The following is a 21,259-nucleotide window of genomic DNA, read 5'->3' on the forward strand; positions in this document are numbered from 1 at the left end:
CAGTCTCCTCCTCACCCCCACCTGTCTGTTGTGTAAACCAGTCCCATGGAGAAATCCTCACCACCTGTGCCACCTGTTTCCCTGTTTCCATATCCAGTCCTTCCCAGGGACTAGCGATTTGCCTCCTAATAATGTCTCTAGTACATTTTATTTCATTTTTTAAAAATATATTTTTATTGATTTTAGAGAGGATGGGAAAGGGAGAGAAAGAAACATCAATGATTGGCTGCCTCCTGCACGAGCATGTGCCCTGATCTGGAATTAAAAGATGACCTCCTAGTTCATAGGTCGATGCTCAACCACTGGGCCAGCTGGCAGGGCAAGTCTCTAGTACATTCTATCACTTCTTTGTTGTGGCCACACCCTTTCTGATTCAACACAACAGCTTCTTGTCTGGGCAAAAGCAGCAGCCCCCCACTGACCTCTCCCCAGCAGGCTGTCCATGTAGCCAGAGTGACCCTTCCAAGAGGCAAACCTGACCAAGGCACCCCCTGCCTGCTCAGACCCCTGCAGATGCTCTGAGGATAATGACCTAGAAATCTTCCAAAAGTCCTAGAAGGCATGCTCTGGGCCCGTCCTCTGCTTTGTCACGGATCCCTTCTCAGTTCCCTCCTCAGTTCCCTGAAAATACCAGGCTTCTGTTCCCCCTTCCATCTGGAATGCTCTCTGCCACGCCACCCTCCTGCCACAATTTGTCATGTAATTTTTGTATAGACAGTACATTTGATTCATAAACCAAAAGCCTAAAACTTTATACAGACTAAATTCTCCACCACACTCTGCCCCTGTTCACCCAGGTCCCTCCCTGTGCTCAGTCCCCACCTCCATATACGTTAAGAGATTTCTAAAGCATATTCAAGAACATTCACACATACATTATCTTCTCCCCAGTTTGACACAAAGGGTAGCACAATACATACACAGGTCTGTGCCTTGCTTCCTCTTTTTACTAAACAATATACCTTAAGATTGTCACATTTCAGTACACAAACTGATGCCTGCTTATACAGCTGCATAGTATTCAACTCTGCAAATGTTCCATAATACATACACACACACACACACACTCCATTCCCCATTCTCAAAGCCATATGTTGGGGTTTAAACAATATTGCTGCAAATAATAATGGACATATAATGTGGGGAGCAAGTTTAGCTAAAGGACAAAATCCTAGAAGAGGAATAGATGGGTCTGAAATATTATGCACTTGCAATTTGGACAAATATTGCTAAATTGCCCTCCTTTGGGGTTTTAAGTGACATTCTCACAAGAAACTGTTTGCCATGATCTTGTCAATACACTGCTTTTTTTTTGGTCACTCTGGTAAGCAAAAACTATATATATCCTACTAGATATTTTTAGATGCCAAAAGACTTAATATTCATCCATCCAGAATGATGCTTGCACATAATGATTCTGAGCTGCTTGTGATACCCAGATACCTGGGCCCAGATGCCTGCTGACCGAGAGCTTCAGTGTCTCCGCAACCTGTATGTAATAGCAGTGACGAAACTATGATTTGAGGGGCAGGGGATGGTATGCTATTAGTTCACTTTTATCATTCACAAATGGGTCCTTCATCCAGGGAACACAAGGCACATTTGGGGGCAGGTATGAGCTTAAGTGGTAAGATGCAAGGGAATAAAAGGAGATGGGACAGGACACTTGTGTCTGGGTGTTAAGGAGGAATGCCTCTCCCATGCTGCGTGTGCTCAGGTACAGCCCAATACTCCGCTGCTTAACAAAATACTGACTGGGCAGCTGACCAGACAGGCTCAGACCGGGGTGGGTGGGAGGGGGTGGTCAGAGTGAATGAGAACATAGATTTGGGATCCAACAGTCCTGGCATAGATCCCTCTTCTAGCACTAGTTGTGCAGCCGAACAGAAGTTACAAGTCCCTCTCTGTGACCCAGTTCCTCCATTTGTAATATAAGAAACAGTAATTTCATACAGTTGTTTGGAGGATTAAATTAGATAAGCTATGCGGAGTGCATAGCATTGTGCCTGGCACCTTAAATAAAAGGCTTTTATTATTCTACGGCAATAATTAGTTATGATTTTGTGGCCTTAGAGCATGAGCTACAGCTCGCTCATCAGTGTAAGGTACAAGGACCTTGGGTCAGACAGAATTGGTGTTTTCTAGGGGGCTGACTTCACTAGGTGCCTATCATGGGTAATTTTAATTCTCAGTTTCCTCGCCTATCAAGCGGGGGCCATATCAGGTAACTCACATGACTTCTATAAAGATGGCATGAGATCATATAAAAAGAGTGCATAGCACATGCATCATTTTAAATCTCAGCACCCAGTGGAGAGCTAGGTGCAAGGGAGGTGGTAGGAAACCTTTGTTGTTTTTTGTTTGTTAGATGTTGGTTTTTCTTCCTTTTTTTTTTTCTATGAGAAATTGATCTGGTCCCCCACAGCTAAGACAGAGATGCACCCGCACACACACCACCACCAAACAGTAAGATCCGCACGAGCTTCCCTCTGGGGGGTATGAGCTCCTGACCAAATGGAATCCGTAGCTGTGGCCCAGCCCTCCCCATCCTGCTGCAGAAGTTGAAGCTCTAATTCACTCTGAAAGGGTGTCAGCACCGCCCCTGTGAGGTTCTTAAATGTTTTATGAGCTCCCTGAAATGCTCAGATAATTAAAAACACTTTCTTAATTTAATAGCTTGGCTTAATGAAACCAGGACTTTATGTTTTATTTGGAAAGGGGTGAACATCCCCGTCACACTTACTAATATTTTAAGCGGATGCCCAATTGTGTCCAGGGATTGAGGGAAATCATTGCTTCAAGGGGGAAACGGGCTTTCCCGAGTCTATGACAAGTCTTGGGCTTATTAGAGCTCATTACATCCAGGAAGCCTGAAAACCTAAATTAGCAATCATCACATCTGATGAGGCAGGCCATTATTAAGGAGGCCACTTATTATAGAAACATGAATTATCAATTAAAAAGTAGTCTGCCCAGGCCCCAAAGGTCCAACAGGATTACCTGTGCCATCTAGGCAGCCATCTCAAAGGCTAACGTAGACAGGAGATTCCTCTGAGGGTGACTTTTCCTGTCAAGTCAAATAAGCATGATCCTCTTAGGAGGAAAATGCCATCATTCAAACAAGTCAAATGTGAACCCAACTGGTTTGGGGGGATGGAGGCATCAGCAAGAGCCAGGGGTTCCAGAGTGTAGTGGTCACCTGGTCTAGAAAATAGCGATATATTTTTAGAAGGGTCTGTTTGCTATTTTTCAGGAGTGGCCACATGGTACAGAGGGATGGGCTTGGACTTCAAGGTCGGATGCAGTGGAACCCTTGAGCTTGCATGGCTCAGGGGAGAGACTATACACACATCTCTTCCCAGCTCCGTGGTCAGTGGCATCATATCAATAGCTTGAATCAGGTGTGGTAGGAGGATTTACACCATGGGGCTAGGCAAGCACTGCAAAGCTGTACTTATATTTCCTTCAGAGAGGCTGTCAAACATTAAACATCTTACTGGATGTAGGTGCAAAATTGTGGCTGGCCACAGTGAATATGATCATGGGCAATTCATTACACTTTCCTGAGCCTTAGTTCCCTGACTATTAAAAATGGAGATGAAAAGCTTTCCATTTAGTGTTGTTTCTGTTTTTGGTATGTTGTTGTTTTTTGTTTGCTTGTTTTGTTTTCACTTCCCCATAGCGATTATCACTATCTGACATTATAAGAAATCTATATCTGTTTATGTTTCTGTTATTGTGCTATTGTTATGTCTTTCTCCGTAAAGCTCCTTCATTCATCCAAAAATATTTATTGAGCACCTGCTGTATCCCAGACAGTATGCTAGGTACTGGATACAGCAGTGAACAAAACCGGCAAAAATCTCTACCCTTGTGAAATATACAAAGAGTAAACAAATAAATGTGTAAAGAGTATGTATGTCAGATGGTGATTAACAGAGAAAAAGTAAAGAAAGGTGGGGAATAGGACACGGTAAGATAAGAAATGGGAATTGCAATATTAACTGGGGGGGTGGGGGGACATGAGAGTATCACTGAGAAAGTGACATTTGAAAAATTAATTATAAGAGGCAAGAGAATGTCAGGGATCCCTGTGGGGAAGACCGTGCTAGACAGAGGAAGAAACAGACAAGTAGGTAGGACTGTGCCTTGAGTGTGTGAGAACTACCAGGGGCCACTGTGGTGGGAACAGAGGGGCTAAGGGCAAGAGCAGTCGTAGATGAGATCAGAATGGCAACAAAGACCAGATTTTCTAGGCACTAGGTGACCAACCAAACTTTCTGTGAGGGTGGAAATGTTCTATACATTTGCCCGCTACGGTAGCCATGGGGCACACAAACCTGTAGACCACTCAAAGTACAGTAGAGGGAGTTTTACACTATGGATTTTGAATTCTATTTAACTTTGAATAATTTAAGCAGCCACATGTGGCTAGTGGCTGCAGTTCAGGACAGCTCCATTACAGACCACTGTAAATATGCTGGCTTTTGCCATGAAGACCAATGGGCAAAGCTGAACAAAGCTATGCTATCATCTACCTAGGCTTGTAAAGGCTCACTCTGATCGCTCTGCGGAGAATAAATTGTAGGGAAGGCCAGCGAGGAAGCTATTGCAATCATCTGGAAAGACATAAGGAGGGCTCCATGGTGGAAGCAAGCATATTTTTCTCTTCTCTATTCCCAGCACCTAGAACAGTGGTCGGCAAACTGCGGCTCGCGAGCCACACGCAGCTCTTCGGTCCCTTGAGTGTGGCTCTTCCACAAAATACCACGTGTGGGCGCGCATGTACAGTGCGATTGAAACTTCGTGGCCGATGCACAGAAGTCGGTATTTTGTGGAAGAGCCACACTCAAGGGGCCAAAGAGCCGAATGTGGCTCGCAAGCTGCAATTTGCCAACCACGGTCTTAGGAGATGTGTCGATAACTATATTGCTATGAGAGATGTCTGAGATTTTGGCACGTGGTATATTTTGTGGGAGCCACACTCAAGGGGCCAAAGAGCCGCATGTGGCTCGCGAGCCGCAGCTTGCCAACCACTGACCTAGAACATTTACCAGAATATAAAACAGAAAAAAATGTAATGATTGAAGAGGTGGGATGAATTGAATTTTAAAAAATAAGCTCATTACTAACTCAGTTAATGCAGTTCCTTCTGTTTTGCCTAATTTTTATGGCTTGGCAGTGACATGTGGACCAACTTCTCCACAGGGGATGTAGATAAGAATGTTACTGAATAAATATCATCCAATTCAATCAGTACATCCCAAAGTTTATTCCACAGACATGGGTTTCATGGAATGCTAATGGGTGCTAAATATGAAAAGATAGACAAAAAGTTCTATTAAAAACCTGGGAAATGCTAGCTTAAGCAAAATAAAAAATGTCTTTACTGCAGTAAGTATTAATGGCTTTAATATACTAATATAAATTGAGCAGCTCTAACAGGGGATAAACAAGTAGGATGTGTTTTCCAACTGTTTTTGACAATGGGTCCCTCGTTTTTCCTTAGTTGAGCATCTGGCCCAGTGGCTGTTCAACAGAGCACTCCTTGGGAAATGTTGTATTTGATTGCTGAGTAATGGAAAGAGAAGGCTGATGTAGGCTGCCACCCCTCGTCATTCTCTAAGACATCGCCTTATTGTGTTTTCTCTGTAGGGTTTAACCCTATCTTGAACTATTGCCTTCATTTATGTCTTGACTTGCTTGTTTGACTGTAACTGATGCTAGGATGAAACAGGTTGAGGGGTCCTGACTATTCTGTTTTCAGTGTACGTCAGTGACTAGCACAGTGGAAGGATTGGCCTGGAAGCTATGATGACCGAGTCCCTAAGACTGTGCGAGACAACTCATATCCAAGCTCTAAAACGAATACGCCATAGACCCTGCCTTCAAGCCTCTCACCATGAGTCTGCGATTAAGAATAGATACTTGAGAAACAAACAGGTGAGAAAGGATACAACTGACAATTCGTGATTCCAGATAAATGGTGCGGACATTCAGTCCCTGAGATTCCTGGGGCTGGATGGGGCTGAGATTCTTTGGAGGAGATCAACCTGGGAATGAGGGTCAGGATGCCACAGAGAGGCTGGGGAAAGCATGCCAAGCACCACAAATGGTGTTTGTCCAGCACAGAGCTGGGGACATGCAAGTAGACAGAGACCGGGCTCCTTAGGTGGTGAACTTGGGGCCCCAGCTCACATCAGCCTGAGCTCAAATCTCAGCAGAGTAGGTGGTCAAAGGGGGTCTGACAGGTCAAAGGGGGAGGCGCTAGCAATAAATAGATAACACTACATGAGGGCACCTACTAAGCATTTCACCAGGATGATCTATCTCGGCAACTCTCCCGGCAATCCAAAGGATAGATATCTCACTTTTATCAACAAGGAAACAGTCTGGATAAGGTGTCTCTCGGCATCACCATGCGGTGTTGCTGCCTCCAATAATGAGATGCCCTGCACGGAGATTCATGCATCAATAAGACATTACAGATAGATTCGGGAAGCATCCTGAAGTGGGGATCTCAGAGGTAGAAGAACCCATCTGTGCTTGACAGGGTCATGGGAAGGATTGGGACAGTCTTGACAAGGAAGGTGATGTTTGAGCAACATTGTGAAGAAAGGGTGTCTCCACTTGGCATGGAGGGTGGAAGGGAGGGCATCACAGGCAAAAGACACAGCCTGGACAAGGGCAGGGGGGCCTGACACAGCATATGTGGTCAGCATCACAGGCAAAGGCCAACCTCTCTCAGTTCACCTTTGAGTGAATATTTAAATATTCAAATCAATTTTTTTAAAAAGGAACTACTGCCAGATCTCTCAGGAGTCACCAAAAATTATTTCTTTAGAATGTCCTGGCAACAAAAAGCCAATTAAAATCCTAGGAGTTGGAAGAGAGAAAATAAAAAAACCCTAGGAGTCGGTCACTGAGCATACAAAAAACAAATCCTTCTGAGGGCATGTCTCCTCTCCCCTGGTTCTTTTCCCTCATTGATCGAATTTAATTGGAAGAAGTAACCCTGGGTACAACGACTGTGAGAGCAAGTATCCTGTTTAAAATGGGCCCCATAATAATTATTGACTATACCGTCTATAATAAGCCATATAATTTATCGCTCCAGCTTCGCTTCCTGGGCCTCATATCAATACCACTCACGTGCAGTGGTAGTAGGGGAATAAGTGTCAAGCACAGACTTACTTAATACTTTATTCCTTAAATTCACTCTCTCCCTGCAGTGTATTAGCTACAATCAGGAGTTCAGATAGCCCCTGGTCAGGATAAAGGAACAGCATAGGATTAAGGAGCAAAGCAGAGCCTTAGTGTCAGGCTGACCTGTCTTCAAATACTGATTCATCCACTTATTAACACTCTCGGACTCTGTTCTCCCATCTCTAAAATGTGAGTACTATCTTGCAGGGTTGCCGAGTAAATGAAAATTAATAATGTATGTCAAGATCCTGACCCAAGACCTAGCATGTAGTAAGGATTTAGTATATGCCTGTTTCCTTTAAATCTTTCCACTTTTATGGCACTGTGCATGGGCAGGTTCACCATTGATCCCTGCTGAGGGCTTCCTCCATGTTCTGCTCTGGGATGGGGATGCTGGAGGATACAAAAGATGGGGAAGATATGCCTTTGGTTATAGGGGGCTTGTGACCTGGCTAAGGGCACAGGTTATACAGACATGGTGGAATGAGAGAGAGGACACTTAATCAAAGCTGGATTCTGAATGCTAAAGGAATTCAAAAGGTGCATGATGGAAGTCTTCCAGAAGGAGGCAAGACTTACACCATCACAAGGATGTGGATTGGTGGGTGAGAGGGAAAAAGAACACCATGAGCAAAGATCCCAAGTTGAGGTGGTCTTCAAAGATAGGAAATCTTAACTATCAAATCTGAAAGTATTCAAGCATTAGTCCTCAAGTGGGCAACACAGTGGGATCCAGAAAATTCTAGGAAGGCACCTGATTTGAAAATGGAAATTTATAATACCTCAGATTTCATAGCGGTGTTTTGTTGTTGGTTGAAACTCTCTTGATTGTAGATGAATGTGCATGACCCTCTGAAATGGTGCAATTAACCTTTGCATCTTCACATAAACATTAGTCATTTTAATGAAGCCAAATATAAGGATGCTCCCTGGCTTCATTTCAAAGTGATGCCCCAGTCCTTACTGGGGAAAGGGAAGTTGCCACTGAGCTACTAATCATTTCAATGTTTCTTAATGTCCACAAAGACCTGTTCGTCTTTAGAAAAATTATGCCTTGGACTTTACGACAGAATACATGTGAAAGTTAATATCATAAGTGTCTTCTTTCATGGCTTTGCATGACTTCAAGAAGAATGCATGTTGGAAGCAAGAAGCCATCAAGCACTTCTGTGGTTTGGGTTTTGCTGAATGCAATGCTGAGTGAAAAACCGCTCTGGGAAAATGAGATTGAAGAAACAAATTTATATGGGACATAGGCAGTAAAATATCATTAAGTCACAATCAGTTTATGCAGAGTGGCTGCCAAGTCAAAGCAAGAACCGTTACCTGTTATTCTACTGGAGCTCTCTGCATAGACCCATGCCAGCTACATCTAAATCGTTGTTGTTTTTTCTTGTTCTTGAGAGTTTCTTTTAACAGGACATTATCCCATAACACACTCTTGTGCCCTGCTCTTTGCAACCAACTAACCTGTAGCCCCAGTGTACATTCTTTTTAGTTGGGGCCAACTGGTGACCACATCAACACTTATCACCACTGCCCCCATTTCCCACAAATGTAATCAGTTCTATGGTATCACTGTCCTCTAAGTCTTGAAATGTCAATACATTTCAAAATATTCTATGTCATTTACTATACCACATGTTATGGACATAGGAGCTCAACCAAGAGTTAAACAAACAAACATTTATTGAGCAGCTACTATTTTCAAAACACCCTCCTGGGGTGGGGGGGGGGCAAAGATACTAAGGCAAGACTATAAGAAGCTCAGTTTATGAAATTGTAAGCTATATCCTCCATAGATTCAATTGGAGAATGTTTCATTATTAAATGATTTAAAAACAGAGTGTAATTCACTTAACACTCATATCCACTGTGATGTCTAGGGATAACTGGGTTCCCAAGTTTTCCCCTCCTACCTGGTCAACTCCAGGTTAGTCAGTTACCCTTCAAGAAGGAGTGCAAAGGTTTTACTGCGCTTGGGTAGGTCAGGGAAGTCTCACTCCCTCTTTTATGTCACTGCCTTGCTGAGTACATGTTTCTCTTTTAGTCTCCATCACTCCACAATCAACTGTTTCATTAATGCTTCTGCCTCCTTTACTAAACTTGAGCTCCTTGAGTGCGAGTCCTTGACTTTTGTCACGTCTACAACTAGCATCTAGTTCGGTGCTTGATTCAAATCACACTTGTTACCTGAATATGATAAATTAAGTGAGGTTGCTGTTTTAATATGTTTATGTTTCTCTGCATGGAGACACATATTCGGTCTATTCTGCTATCCAGAATATTTGGGGAGATACAAAGTAAGGCAGCATGTCGACCAAACCATTCCATTTAGATCTATGTGGCTCTGGGATCTGCCCTTTGTTACTACATGTAAATCTATCCTTTCTCTTCAAAGCAATGTTCTCCTCACTGTAAGACCTAATATTGTGTTGTTATTCTTTTTCCCAATGAACTTATGTTTTAAACTTTTGTTTGATTGCTTGCTTGTTTTGTTGGCTTGTTTGAATGTCAAACTTCATTTAATAAGGAAAGACTCCTTTTTCTTGCTATGATTCTGATCAGCATGAAAAACCAAGGTAACTACTCTGGGTTAATAAAACTCGGCCCTAACCAAGAAAATTAACATGTTTTGTGCCACCTTTCGCCAGTAAGTGCCTGAGTTATTTCTGTGTTTGAAATATTAATGACGGCTTTAGAAACTCCAATAATGCTTTTACAGGCCTCTAGAAGTGTGCAGATCATGGAGACCCAACCTCAGCTTGGGAAATGATTAGTAATCATCAGTAACAGTGATTGAGTAATCATGAACGACTCCATTGTCTGTCAAGTATGTGGCAGGCACTGGTCTCAGCTCTGCCACTATGTGACCTTGGAAAAGTCATAAGATCTCTCCATGTCTCAGTTTTCTATTTGTGTAAAATAGGGAAAGTATCTATCTTCCTCTTCAAAGGGGAGGGGGGGACTTTAAAGATTTATACGGTTTAATTAAAGACATGAATAAACTCCTTACTGAAGTGCCCTGTGCCTTTTTTTGGAACACTGTCCTGCCCTCTAAGTGGTAGGTAACTATTACTATTTTTCAGACTTCCTCTAGCCTGTTCCCTTTGCCAAATTTCTCACTACATAACAACCCATGGAGCACTAGATTTTAAGGACGAAATTTAATAGGATCACATGGCCCAGAGAGGAAAGAATTAAGGCAAGTGAGCTCGTGGGTTTCCATAAATCACACAGAATTTAATTGGAAGCTGTGGTGTTTGCTGTGGCTGGAAGACAGGAGAACGGAGGCAGCTCATTACATTGATATGTCAGGCCTGATCAGGTGAGAGTGAGAACTGGATAGAGGGCCAGCAGAGACTGATCATCCGTTACTTAGGCTTAAGTAAATCAATTAGCTGTTGATGAAGGCTCATGAGGAAGCTACACAGTGCTATGTTCATAAACAGGATTATTGGTTGAGGTGAAGCCGCTAAGATGAGCTCGGAGTGATTTTCCCAGTGAAATATGATATTCCAGCTCTCTCTTGGGCTCCCACTGAGAGAGAAAAGAGGAAATAAAAAAGCCAACAAATTAATATTCCACCAATTTGGGTTTGTGGAAGCCTTCACAGGAAGAAGCCAGAGTCTACTTGATTAGTTGAGTCCAAATCTCCTGCTCCATCATAAATGGATTTTATAGCTGCTTCTAAGAAATGATAAAACTCCATCCATTCTGATTTTTAACCTCACAATACTGTATCTTCTCACCAGTCTCCTCCAACCTTCCCCTTGCTCGTTCATTTTCTCCCTCAGGGAGGTCCGTGGCCATGAGGGTCACTGTTTCAGCTCTCCAGTTTGGACTGCTTTCAGTCAGCTTGTGGCTTGTGAATTGCCTGGAATAGAGTCTGCAGGCAATACTACTGAACAGCTTATGCATGGAACAGAGACCTGAGAAAAACCCTTCTTCCCACTGTTTGTTGAAACTCTAGGCCATGAACTTTGTGAGATTCTAAAATTGAGAATATGATATGATGGCATGTCAATATGCACATTCACATGTTATCACTGACTAGGAATGTCCTGTGGCGACCCATTCTGTTGAGAATGAAGATTTCTGTCCCCAACTCACTTTGCCATTCAATGTCCAGGCTGAGGAATTTAAGAGTTTAGGAGTTGGCTTTAATTTCATTTTGTGGGATCAAGGTGAGGACCTCTGATACATTGAATACCTTTAGAGTCCTACTGATCGATTTAAAATCTGTAGTAACGGATAGCCAGTTTTAGCATGTAGTTCATTGCACCCACATCTGTGTCCTTAGGAATTGCCATGAACACATCATCCAACAGGTCTGAGGTGTTTAAAAGTAGAAGGCTACTTTTAAAACCATACATCTTCGGGGCAGACATGTATTATTTTTATATAATGAAGCGGTTGTCTGACTAGCAATATAACAACTCAGGTGTTTTTAAGTAAGTAGAAAAAATGTAGCAGGGATACTTAATTCTGCTTCTGGAGCAGGCTGATAAATCTAGCCAAACATCTTTATTTTTTTTACAGTACATTAAGGGAACATTTCTATCCAGTCAAGTCATAGATCTTCGCATGATGGGGAAGTGTGTTCTTATATTGCGTTTTCATCTTCAGAACTGCCTTTGGAAGACGTCCTTGCACTGGGAGTCCTAGTGATGTTATTCTATGGGAGGAAGCTCGGCTCAAACTTGATTTGAATGAATTGAGCGTCACAGAATGGTGTCTTTATGCCCCTTGCCACCAAAGGCTTTGTCTGTAGGAGAGTCTTGCTTTTTTTTTTTTTTTTTTTTTTTTTACAAAAAATGGACATGATTTTTTGAAACTGGATGAGGAATAGATGGTTTGCCAAACTATTCTCTCAACTTTTGTGTACTTTGAACATTTCCATAATAAGTAGTTCTTTCAAAGAAACTGGCACTAAAAGGGGAAAAGGATATCTATGGGAAAACTATTAAGATTCATTTCCCATAGATACATGGGCACTCACTGTGTCCCGGACTGTGAGCCAAGCGGTATCAAGTAGAAACGAGAAACTGTCCTCAAGAAACTCATTCCCTGGTTGAAGTGAGAGATACTTGCTAAGGACTGAATGTATGAGTTCCCCTAAAGCTCATACGTTGGAGGCTAAATCCAATGTGATAGCATTTGGAAATGGAGCCTTTGTGGGGTAATTGGTTCAGGAGGGTGGAACCCTCATGAATGAGATTAGTGTCCTTGTAAGAAAACCCACAAGAGAGATGATCTCTCAAAATCCAGATCTCTTTCTTTTTCTCTCTCCCTCCATCCCTCCCCTATCCACTCCTTTCCACACCATGAAAAAAAATGGCCATCTACAAACTAAGAAGAAAGCTCTCACCAGACACCAAATTGGCTGGCAGCTTGGTCTTGGACTTCCCAGCCTCCAGAACTGTGAGAAATAAGTGTTTGTTGTTCAAGCCCCCAGTCTACGGTGTTGGCGATAGCAGCCTGAGCTGAGACCCTACTGTAATTGTAGTCCTGGAGACCACACACACTGTAATGGGCCACCTGGCACCAAGGCAAACTGCTCTAGAAGTCGAGTTAAAGGGAAATTTTATTTTAACTATGGGAGATACAAAGTAAGGCAGCATGTCGACTGCTGGGGAAATTTCCTAAAGAAGGTGATAATTGAGTGGCTATTAAAAGATAATCATGACTTTAAAATTCCAAGGAAGATATACACAAAATAGTACAAATACAGATTAAGAAGGATAGAGATATAGGGAGTATTCTGTGTCCCCTGCCCCCGCCCTCCCATTCCCTCAAATGGGATCTGGAATGATGTCTGGGGTGGTGCTCCATAGGATTCAGAGCGAACTGAGGGTAGAGAGCTGAGTTAAAGGCACATGATACCCAGAGCATTAAATCTCAGGATGAGGCACTTGAAATTTAACTTGGAGAATTAGAAACTCATTTGATAAATGAAGTAAAGGGAGTAGAATGCTCCCAATTTGGTTTTAAAAGAATAATGTTGGTAGCAGTGTAAAGGATTTCGGAATTTAAACTTTTAGCCAGAGCTTCCTGGTTGGCCAGAGCCCTGCGGTGATCTCACAGCCAGGCGGAGAGCCTGAGCAAGCTGGGTGGCGGCGGGGGGTGCTCTGCGGGCAGACACAGAAAAAGGTTTAGACACAACTCAGCACACTCATTGTGGGGATGATGTACAGCCTATTGCTACATAGCTAGTAGCCAGACTCCCAAATTATTCCCTCTTACCTTTGATTTAAAATGGTTTTCTTACTCTGCCCAATTGCAGCTGGAAATGGCCTCCCAACTCAATTGAGGGATGAAAGAAGGGCAGTCAAGGTCAGAGAGAAATAGAGAGGGAGAAAATAAATGAGCCACATGGGGTGAGGTGATGAGGGTCCGGGAAGAAAGAACCACTGATGGTTGAAACAAGGATGACTCGTTCAAGACTCCATTGAGGAATATGCAGAGTTGAAGGGACTGGGACAGGCCTTGATGCCATAGCAATGCAGCCTCTTTTTCCCACCCAACTCTCTCTCATTTGGTACCATAGCTCCCACAATCTGAGCATCACCCAGGTCCAGAACATCTTCCTGACCTCACCTGGGCCCAGTTCACTGCATATGGACCACCATTCAAGGAAGTGGTCAGGGCTAGGGCATGAGTCAAAGAAAGAGTCTTAATATCAAAACGGAGCCTCAAAGTGAAGTAGGAGCTTTTGGATGAATTGGTTCTTAATCCTTATTAACATCTCTAAGATTTTTCTCACTTTTTACAGATTATGAAATTGAGGGATAAGGGGCTACGTTTTTGTTTTGTTTTTTTCCTCTCCGCACAGTTGTGTGGCCATTGGAATTTGAACCAGGCCCGGCTCAGATGTATCGACTTCTATGAAATATTGTGACATTTCCCCATATGTATGGGCTTCAAATCCCACATCCTAATGCCTTTCTTTTATTCATCCATGCATTCATTCAGTAGACATATATTAAGTGCCAACTAGGAAATATGTCAGGCACTGTGCTAGACATTGGGGGAAATGGTGTATCCATATACACACAATTTCTGCTCTCATATAAATTAGAGAGAGAGAGAGAGAGAGAGAGAGAGAGAGAGAGAGATTTCTGAAATAGCAAATAAACCAGAGGAAGAAAAAAACTAAGACCAGCACTCCAGGAAAAGAAACACTTTTATAAAGTCCCATTAGACTTTATAATGACCTAGAGAAAGTCACTAAGCACTTACTCCATGCCTAACCCTCTGCTAAACCACAGAGAGAATGCAGTGTGTCCTCCAGGAACTTGCTGTCTAGGACAGGAAGGCGCCTGGAGACACAGCAATTCAGTGCGACGAGTGCCAGCAACATGAGGCCCCGGCAGAGAAATTAGCTGTTTGGAGACACAGATCTAGGATCAGAGAAAGGTTTTCAGAGGCTGTTACCACTGGAATGGCTTGCACAGAAGGAGTTCAAGTTCCTCAGGCACGTGTAGGAACATGCCTTCAACACGGAGTCAGATCGCTGGAATGATGGATACTGAACATAAGGAGGGTCTCTGAGTTTACAGCTCTATTGCAGTATCTTGGTGGAAGCTTAGGGTTATTTATTTCTTTTTTATTGTGGCTTAAGGTTAATTTTTTGTTGCCATAGATCAGCTTCTGTGTTTCTAAACCAGTGTGTATTGGTATCTCCTTGAATTACCAAAAATTAATGTTATGATTAAAAGAAAAAGAATTCCTATTCAGATCAGGAAGAAATATTAAAATTTGAAAACTAAACTTTTATCCTAATGCATGAAGGGGAGACATTCAGCAGCCTGCCCCTCACTGTCTCCTGGTAGCCAACAGGAAGTGCTAAGCCTGACTGTGCATGACAGACGTCCTCAGATTTGAAGCCAGGTCACCCAGTCACGTTGTGTGGTGAGAGTCAAGTTCAAGAACCCCTCTGTGGTTGGAAAAAGTTTGTTTTAAACAAAGAAGCTAGGGGTTGATGGCCTCTCAAATGAAACAGATAAGGCAAACAGAGGGTTCTTGTCAGAAACAAATGTTATGTCTCTGCCTCCTGAAAAGCTTACAGATAGTATCAGTCGGAGTCTACTTGGGCCTAAAAGGAGACCCTGAGAAGTAATATTAACCAGACACTTGGCAAATCGTTTATTTATCTCCCACTAAATTCAATAAAGAGACCCATATATAAATAAGGGAAAATAATGCAACTGTTAGTAATTTATCACTGGATAGAAAGCCATTGTTGCCCTTATCTCTTCAATGATGTTCTATTTCCAGCTGGTCATGGATTATGGGTTACGACATCCTTTCCCCTGTGACAAGCGAGGTCCTACAGCTCAGACTCCATATTCCAGAGATCTCGCGGGCAGCCCAATGTTGAGGCCTGGAGTGTCTCACCCATCCTCCTTGGGAGAAAAAGATATTATTTCTAAAAAAAACATTTATTTTTATCTTTTAGGTGCCTCTGAGGGAGGTGTGTTGTGTTTAAAGGCTCATTAATGAGGCAGCATTATATTAATTTCCACACTTCCCAACTTCTTTTTGGCCATTTTGTAAAGGAATGTGTTCAAGCTGGCTTCAGAGAAATGAGTGAGATAGAAAAATTTGGAATCTAAGAAAATCGGAAGTCTAGGAATCAAAATGGTGGCCTATTTGTTTGATCATGGTGTTAATTTATTGGTGAAGACAATGACAATAATAGTGTTTACTGCATACTCACTGCATTCTAGACATCATTTAAACTTTAAATCACTTTACATGAATTATTTTATTCAGTTCTTCCCACAAACTTCTGTGTGGGTATTTTAAAACTTTATTGTATTGAGGAATAAACAACGGCCTCAGAGGATGAGTACCTTGCCCACTATCACAGAACCAGTCAGCGATGGAGGGGAGACCTGAATTCAGGGTCTGATCCCATTGCCTTTCCTGTTAGATGAGTTGGACAACCTAAAAAATTTCTCTGGTGGCAGTACATGATGAGGAAGTGAGGCCACAACCAATGCCTAGAACCCCAAAGGGCAAAGCAAAGCATATGAACTTCTTAGGGCTACTGGGGCCACTAATGTTTTCAAGAGTGAAGATGACATGGGGATATTTGAATTTCAGCAATCTCAGTCTCTGAAAGCACTATAGGAAATAGGCAGGAGTGAGAATAGCGAGTCCATGAGTTAGGAAGGCCAACTCATTGGCCCACTGACTATTTGAGATAGGAGAGGATTAAGACTTTGAAGGAGGCAAGAGCCATGAGGATGGACAAGAAGACATACTTTAAGGATTAACTGATGAGATGCTCTGACCCCATGAATGAACTGTCTATGCCACAAGGTCAAGCCCTGAGTCTCCTTTCTTAGTGGCATCTTTCATTTGTCTCTTAAAACAGTGTATTCTACATGCTTTGTTGGAATATTTGGGTTCTTTCTCAACCTTCTGACATTTGCAGGGAAGGAGAAAAACCATGATGAAACATCAGTATCATTAATGTAAGAGCCACCAATTTGGCTGTATTCTTGGCATCTCTCCTGGGAGCTGTCCTGCTGATACCTGCTGTCAATTTGCAACAGAGGTAGGCCCCTGGCTGAGATGGAGTAGAACACGGATGGTATCTGACCTAAAGAGGGCTAAAGTCTCTTCCCTGGGAGTAGATACTAAGAGAACCCAGCTTCAGTCTGCCTGGTCTCAGAGTAGACATGGGGGTAGGCATTTTCAGTCTTTGAATTGATAAAGACTATAGCAAAAAAGAGGAGCAGATGCATAAAAATGGGCAAAGACAAGAGATGGACAGAAAGTCCTAATGACATGCACGGTTCAAGTCCCATCCTCATGTTGGCTCCTTCCCTGCCCCTGAATATCATAATATACACCATACCCTTATAATACAAACTTCCCCCTTGCCACTTGTTCTGGTTAAAGCTGATTTTAGTTGCTTGAAACCAAAAGACTCCTAACTAAGAAGATACTATGTCTACCTTGTTCTATAGGGTCATTGAGATCGTCATAATTTCCTTTTTCCCAACTTCTTCCCCAGGGCCTCGCAAATTAACCATCTTCCTAGAAATGAAATGGGAGGAATGATAGAAAGTATGGTCACTGGGGCAATATTACATCCCGTGGACAAATTTAAAGGGAATGCTCAATTATTGAGCATCTATACTCTATTCAAGCATGGTACCAGATACAAATACTAGGTCTGGATTAATTTGATAGGCTTTAATAGAGATATTTTGAAAGCATACATGTATTTGTGCTTATATTTGTGCTTTTGTGAATACCCAGTCCCTCTCAATAAAATCTATGACTGCATAAGTCTAGACCCGTGGTCAGAAAACCGCGGCTCAAGAGCCACATGCGGCTCTTTGGCCCCTTCAGTGTGGTAGAAGCTGTAACTAATATTTTGCTTTCATTTTTGGATATCCACTGTATCTTTTTCTTTGTATAAAAACTTACTCAAAAGACAAAATACCTTTCAATAATTCAACCTGCAGAACCAGAAAAGTCATCATTACATAGATATAAACAAGGAATATTCTACAAACAGTTCTTCCCCTCAGCACAGACAAGAAAGCAGATTGAGAACACCCAGCTTCTGGTTTGATAGTGGGCCTTCGCCACAGATGTTACGTGTCTTAATGTTTCAACACCACATGATTTCAAAAGACTGTGTCCCAGACCCCATGAAAATAATAAGAAAAAATAGAGTGTAAATTATCCTGACCCGGAGATGAGGACATGAGAAATGTTCATAATTCAACTGTCACTTGTGCTAAGTAGAATGACCTTGGAGTTGTTCAGGTCCCATGAAGCATGTGCTCCAGCATTTAACTGACACTTGGAACACAAAGAGTATGACCTTGAAGAGTTGAGGCATCTCCAAGACTCAGACAGCCCTCTGAGGTCCTAAGCACTTATTTCTTCTGTCCTACCATTGCAGTGGGCCAGAGGAAATAATTTTTGACCTCTGAAGATGGTCCCTCCATAGTAATTGTAGCTAACATCTCTTACATATGCTCAGCCACTTTATGCACTGTATGCAGATGATCTAGTAGCCAACAACCTTAGGAGTTAATTCGGTGTTTTACATATGATGAAACTGAAGCACAGAGAGAGTAAATAAAATTTGCTCCAAATTACTCAGGGAGCATGTGTGACTTCAATCCAAAGAGCCGAACTCTGAACCTGTGCCCTAACCACTACCTCCTGGAGATAGCAACTTCTGTTCCTGGATAAAGGAGACAAGGACAGGGAACAAATATCTGAGTACCTCTTACATGCCCAACACTATATTAGGTGCTGGCCACTTTATGTACATTACTTGGCTTAAATGTCAAAATAACCCTGTGAAGTTTTGAGGCTGAGTGTCTTGCTCATGTGGCTAAAAGAGGAGCCCCCACTTAAACCCATGTCTGCCTAGCTCCAAAGCTCAGGGTTTTTGTGCTATTGAATAATGTTTCCCTGTTCTTTTCAAATAATCACCATCAGATGCATCCTTTAGCAGAAGGGGAAATTGGTACATTTACACAATGGAATACTATGCGGTTGTAAAAAAAGGAATTCTTACCATTTGCAATGGCACAAATGAAACTGGAGAGCATTATGCTAAATCAGAGAAAGATAAGTAGCACATGATCTCATTCATATGTGGAATCTAATGAACAAAATACATGCAGAGACACAGAAGCATGGGGCAGACTGACAAATTTTAGAGGGAAGGCAGGGGTGGGTGGGGAGAGATTAATCAGAGAATTTATATGCATATATGCAAATCCCATGGACACAGAAGCCTGGAGAGCATTATGCTAAGTCAGAGAAAGATAAGTATCACATGATCTCATTCATATGTGGAATCTAATGAACAAAATACATGCAGAGACACAGAAGCATGGGGCAGACTGACAAATTTTAGAGGGAAGGCAGGGGTGGGTGGGGAGAGATTAATCAGAGAATTTATATGCATATATGCAAATCCCATGGACACAGAAGGCCTGGGAGGGTAGAGGGAGTCAATGGGAGGGGGCGGGGGGGAACAAAGGGGAGACCCATAATACTTTCAACAATAAAGATAAATTTAAAAAAAAATTTTTAAAAAACCCTGACACTAACTTGAAAGGTTAGTGAAGGGATTTGAAATAACTTGGGACAGATATTTTTAACTCAATGATACTCCTCAAAACTGCCCCTCCTCCCCAAGAGTCTTGGCCTACCTCCAACACTTGAAGATATTCTCCTATGTTTTATCCTAGAAAGTTTTAGATTTTACATTTAAGTCTCAGATCCATCTAAATTAATTTGTGTCTAAGGAGTGAGGTAGGGGATCAAGGTTTATTTTTTTCTATATGCTTATACTGATGTTCCACAAATAACAAGTGACTGGCCTGGCCGGTGTTGCTCAGTGGTTGAGTGTCCACATAATGAACGAGGAGATCACGGTTCCATTCCCGGTCAGGGCACATGCTCGGGTTGTGGGCTAGATCTCCAGTGTGGGGCACTGCAGGAGGTAGCTGATCAATGATTCGCTCTCATCATTGATGTTTCAATCTCCCTCTCCCTCTCCCTCCCTCTCTAAAATCAATAATAAAAATATATTTTTTAAAAAAACAGCTGACTGGATATATGGGAATCTATTTCTGCACATTCTTTTCTCCCATTGATCAAGCTGTCTATCCTTGCCCCAATACCACAAAGTCTAGAGGAAAATAAAGGGACCCAACATCACATAGTAATAGAACTTCCTACTATACAGGGCTAATATTGCCAACATTTTGGTTTATTTTGTTTTTGGACGTAGGCACATGTTTTTGACAGAATTCTTATAGTACTATAGATATATTTATTTATTTATTTATTTTGATGTCTTTTTTTAACTTAACATGATAAGAAGCAAATTTTCCATGTCATTACATATCTTTTGAAAGCATTTTTTATAGCTACATACAGTCCATCATTTCTACTTAACATAATTTACTTAACCATTTTGGCATGCATTCCATTCCCATATTTTTGTTATTTATAAATAATGTTGCAATGAACATATTTGTGCATAAATATTCATGTGCATTTCTGACTTTTCCCCAAGAAAAATGACTGTGTCAAAGGGCATGAACTTTGCTTAGACTCTCTATATATTCTGCCAAATTACTTTCCATATTGATTGAATAACAAACCCCTCACCCCCAACACTTTATATGAAAGTTTATTTTTCTGCATTCTTGCCAAAACTGAACATTACCATTTTTAAATCTTTGCTAATTTTATAGCTAATGCGGTTCTTTATTCATATCCTAATTTCTCCTTACTTGCTTTCCAGTAAAACTGAATATTTTTGCATATGTAGCTATTTGCATTTCTTCTTCTATGTCTTGTCCTGCTTGTATCTTTAGCCCAAGATGCTGCTATTAAGAGTTGGGTGATTTGCTTTCTTAATGATTCCTATGTACAAGACCGCTTATAAATTAATTTTTAAAAACCCTCTGTCAGATAAGGAGCTCAGATATTTCTTCAGTAAGTTTTATATATACATTTATAACGTTCCTCTTCCCAGGGAGCTCATGGTGGTCACAGTAGACCCTGACTGCAAATAACTATAGCGCCTACAAAGAATAATAAGGGATTTCAGGTGAACTGTTGTGGGCATTCAGATAAGGAAGAGAACATTTCCAGCTAAGAGAAGCAAAGGCTCTTGCAAAATGGGTGGTCTTTGTAGCTGTGCCTTGATGCATGAATTACGACAGTCGATTTCAAACTTTAAGATTCATCAGAAACACTTCAAGGGTTTATCAAGAGAGATGGCTGCTCTGAGGTGGGGCCTAAAATTCTGCATGTCTAACCTACTCCAAGCCAATTCAACGTTTCTGGCCCAGATTTTGAGAACCACTGAATGAAGTAAACTTGGGAAGAAAGTGTAAAGAATGAAAGGGGAAAGGAAATTCCAAACAAGAAAGCAGACTGAATGAAAACCTGAATGCCTTACTCAGGAGTTGGCAGTCTTATTGGGTCCTGAGATACCCCCTCCTCCCCCCGCAGAAAAATCTCCCCCTCCCCAAAAAAATCTCCC

Source organism: Myotis davidii, unplaced genomic scaffold, assembly GCF_000327345.1.
Source record: "Myotis davidii unplaced genomic scaffold, ASM32734v1 scaffold391, whole genome shotgun sequence".
NCBI classification, from domain to species: Eukaryota; Metazoa; Chordata; class Mammalia; order Chiroptera; family Vespertilionidae; genus Myotis; species Myotis davidii.